General features: G+C 40.8%; 1 protein-coding gene across 1 annotated transcript in view; it reads right to left on the reverse strand.

Moving 5' to 3' along the window:
• PEBP4 (phosphatidylethanolamine binding protein 4) overlaps positions 1-4748 on the reverse strand; it is a 360168-nt gene that overhangs the window by 136178 nt on the left and 219242 nt on the right. The window lies entirely within an intron of this gene.

The following is a 4748-nucleotide window of genomic DNA, read 5'->3' on the forward strand; positions in this document are numbered from 1 at the left end:
GCTAACCAGAAGGCTGGTGGTTCAAAGCCACCAGCCACTCCTCGGAAGGGAGGTGGGGCAATCTACTTCCTTAGTGATACCACCTTGGAAACCTCAGGAGGGGTTGCTATGAGTCAGCTCTGACTCGATGGCAGTGCATTGCATTATATAGCATCAGTATGAGTTGGAATTGACTTGATGGCACTGGCTTTGATTTGGTTTTTATAGGTTTTACCAAGGAACTCAGTGGTTAAGAACTCAGCTGCTAACCAAAAGGTCAGTGGTTCAAACCCACCAGCTGCTCCATGGGAGAAAGATGTGGCAGTGTGTTTCCATAAAGATTATAGCCCTAGAAACCCTATGGGGCAGTTATACTCTATTCCTTAGGGTTGCTAGGATTTGGAATTGATCTGATGGCAATGAATTTTTTTAAAAAGTAAATTTTACCACCACTTGTCTGTCAGTTTGTCATAGTGTAGTGGCTTGCACGTTGCTGTGATGCTGGAAACTATGCTACCAGTATTTCAAATACCAGCAGTTTAGTGAACAGATTTCAGTGGCACTTTCAGACTAAGACAGACTAGGAGGGAGGACCTGATGATATAACTGGAAAAAATTGGCCAGTGAAAACCTTATGGACAGCAGTGGAACATTGTCTGATATAGTGCTGAAACTACCTCAGGTGGGAAGATACTCAAAACATGACTAGGGGAGAGCTGCCTCCTCAAAGTAGAGTGACCTTAATAACAGAGGTGGAATGAAGTTTTCAGGACCTTCAGTTGCTCATGTGGCATGATTCAAAACAAGAACAAACATGCATGACTAATTAGAATGTAGAATGTACAAAGTATGAATCAAGGAAAATTGGAAGTTGTCAAAAATGAAATGGAACAGTTGAAGATCAATATCCTAGGCATTAGAGAACTGAAATGGACTAGCATTGGTGCTAAAGGAGTGGGGAGGAGGCATCTTCTGACCTCCTCTAACTCCACAAGAGGAGGGCAGAATCACTATCAGCAGGCCAAGGCCTGTTCTTATGAGGCCAGACATGCCAGCACTCTCTAGACCTCTTGCCATCCTTGACACCAACTGTCCCTCCTGTGGTACCTACCACCTCTCTGCTGGGTTCAATAATTCACTGCAGTGGCCACACAGAACTCACAGATTATGGGGTTTATTAGGGAAGCAACAGGTTATAATTCAAATTCAGGAACATGCTTAGGATACAGTTCTTTGGTCTGGACAGTCTCCCCGCTGCTGTACCCTTAGACACTCCTCTCTGGCCCTTGGCCTCTCAGCCTGGCCTTTGCCTCTGTGGGCCCAGGTAAGCCTGCCGCTCTGTCTCATGCCACTTAGTTCCACTGCTGCCATCTCTCAGCCAGGCTTTTCTCTCAGCCCGGCATCTCTCTCTCAGCAGTGTGTCTCACTCTCAGCAGTGCATCTCTCTCAGCAGCATTCCTCTCTCAGCCAGCAGTCAGAGATTCCGTCTGCCTCTAGGAGAGCTCATTTTGAGCCTGGCAAAGTGGCAAAACCAACCAATCCCAACATCAGAGTTCTACACACCTGAGAGAGAGTGAACTTTTCCAGAAGATTACTTTGTGCTGCCCCAGGTGGATGACTTTAGCAAGCACCTACTCAATTGCTCACAGAAATGTGGGAGTTACAAAAACCATGTCTAGAAAACCCACACCATGTAATTCACTACACCACAGTTGGCAAATTTGAATTGGACAATCATATAGTCTACTATGCCAGAAAGGACAAATTGAATGGTGTTGCATTTATTGCCAAAAAGAACATTTCAAGACCTATCTTGAAGTACTATGTTGTTAGTGATTGGATAGTATCCACACACTTACAAAGAAGACCAGTTAATGTAACTATTATTCAAATTTACACACCAAACACTAATGCCAAAGATGAAAAAATGGAAGTCTTCTATCAATTTCTGCAGCCTGAAATTGATCAAATATGCAGTCAAGATGCATTGATAATTACTGGTGGTTAGAAAATGAAAGTTGGAAACAAAGAAGAAGCATCAATAGCAGTTGGAAAATATGGCCTTGGTGATAGAAATGAAGCCCAAATTTGCCTGTTGGATTGCAAGACCAACTACTTATTCATGGGAAATACATCATTTTCCAACACCATGAATGGTGACTATACATGTGGACCTCACTTGATGGAATAAACAAAAATAAAATCAACTACATCTGTGGAAAGAGATGATGGAGAAGCTAAATATCATCAGTCACAATAAGGCCAAGGGCTGACTTCAGAAGACCATCAATTGTTTACATGAATGTTCAAGCTGAAGCTAAAGAAATTTAAAACAGTCCATGAGAGCCAAAGTATCACCTTGAGTATATCCACTTGAATTTGAAGACCATCTCAAGAATAGATTTGATGCATTGAACACTAATGATCGAAGACCTGATGAGTTGTGGGATGACATCAAGAACATTACACATGAAGAAAGCAAAAGGTAATTGAAGAGACAGGAAAGAAAGAAAGATCAAAATGGATGTCAGAAGAGACTCTGAAACTTGCTCTTACACATAAAGAAGCAAAAGTGAGTGAAAGAAATGATGAAGTAAATGATGTGAACAGAAGATTTCAAAGGGTAACTCAAGCACCCGGAATGCTCCTTGGAAGCAAGAATGGCCAGACTTCATCTCACCTACTTTGGTCATGTTATCAGAAGGGACCATTACGTGGAGAAGGACGTCATGCTTGGTAAGGTGGAGGGTCAAAGACAAAGGGGAAGGCCCTCACTAAGATGGATTGACACAGTGGCTGTGGCAATGGGCTCAAGTAGAGCAAGGATTATGGAGCTGGCTCAGGACCGGGCAGTGTTTCATTCTGCTGTGCATAGGGTTGTTATGAGTTGGAGATGACTCGACAGCACCTAACAACAACAACCACAACTCAAGAAGACAAAGTAAAGTATTATAATGAAATGTTCAAAGATGTGGAGTTAGAAAACTGAAGGGAAGAACACACTTGACATTTCTCAAGCTGAAAGAACTGAAGAAAAAAATTCAAACCTCGAGTTGCAATACTGAAGAATTCTATGGTCAAAATACTGAATGATGCAGGAATCAAAAGAAGATGGAAGGAATACACAGAGTCACTGTATCAAAAAGAATTGGTTGATGTCTCACCATTTCAGGAAGTAGCATGTGATCAATAAATGATGGTACAGAAAAGTTAAATCCAAGCTGCACTGAAGGCATTGGTGAAAAACAAGACTCCAGGAATTGACAGAATACCAGTTGAGATGTTTTAAAAAATGGATGCAGCACTGGAAACAATCATTTGTCTATGCCAAGAAATTTGGAAGACAGCTACCTGGCTATCTGACTGGAAGAGAGCCATTCCAAAGAAGGTTATCTAACAGAATATGGAAATTGTTGGACAATATCATTAATATTACACACAAGTACAATTTTACTGAAGATAAGTAAAAAATGGTTGAAGCAGTACATCAACAAGGAATTGCCAGAAATTTAAGATAGATTCAGAGGAGGATATAGATTGAGGGATATCATTGCTGATGTCAGAAGGACATTGACTGAAAGCAGAGAATACCAGAAAGATGTTTACCTGTGTTTTATTGACTTCACAAAGGCATTTAACTATGTGGAGCATAACAAATTATGAATAACATTGTGAAGAATGAGATTTCCAGAACACTTAATTGTGTTCATGCAGAACCTGTATGTAGATTAAGAGGCAGTTGTTTGAACAGAAAAGGAAATACTACCTGGTTTAAAACAAAACAAAACAAGACAAAAAGTGTGCCACAGGGTTGTATTCTTTCACCATATTTATTCAGTCTGTATCTTGAGCAAATAATCTGAGAAACTAGACTATATGCAGAAAAATGTGCCATCAGGATTGGAAGAAGACTCATTAACAACTTGCCATATACAGATGATAGAACCTTAACTTGCTGAAAGTGAAGAGGACTTGAAGTGCTTACTGATGAAGATCAGTTTGGATTACACCTTAATATAAAGAAAACAAAAATCCTCATAAGTGTACCAATAATCATGGTAAATGGAGAAAATATTGAAATGACAAGGATTTAATTTTACTTGGATCTACGATCAATGCCCATAGAAGCAGTGGTCAAGAAACCAAAGGCATACTGCATTAGGCAAATCTGCTGCAAAAGACCTCTTTAAAGTGTTAAAAAGTGAAGATGTCATTTTGAGGACTAAGGGCACCTGACCCAAGCTATGATATTTTCAATATGCCTCATAAACATGCACAAGTTGGACAATGAATAAGGAAGACCAAAGAGAAATTGATGCCTTTGGATTATAGTCTTGGCAAAGAATATTGAATATACGATGGACTGCCAGAAAAATAAACAAATCTGTCTTGAAAGAAGTACAGCTAGAATGCTCCTTAGATGTGAGGAAGGCGAGACTTCATCTCACCTACTTTGGCCATGTTATCAGGAGGGACTGGTCCCTGGAGAAGGACATCATGCTGGAAAAGTAGACGGTCAACAAAAAAGAGGAAGACCCTCAATGAGATGGATCAACAGAGGAACGGCAACAATGAGCTCAAACATAGCAACATTTGTGAGGATGGTGCAGGACTAGGTGGCGTTTCATGCTATCTTTGTGATGAATCAGATGACACTTGACATGCACTATCTTTGTTGTTAGGGAGCTCTGGTAGCATAGTGCCTAAGGCACTTGACTGCTAACCAGAAGGCTGGCAGTTCAAACCCACCAGCCACTCCTCGGAAGGAA

Source organism: Orycteropus afer, unplaced genomic scaffold (assembly GCF_000298275.1).
Source record: "Orycteropus afer afer isolate SDZICR_OR568_19922 unplaced genomic scaffold, OryAfe1.0 scaffold00289, whole genome shotgun sequence".
NCBI classification, from domain to species: domain Eukaryota; kingdom Metazoa; phylum Chordata; class Mammalia; order Tubulidentata; family Orycteropodidae; genus Orycteropus; species Orycteropus afer.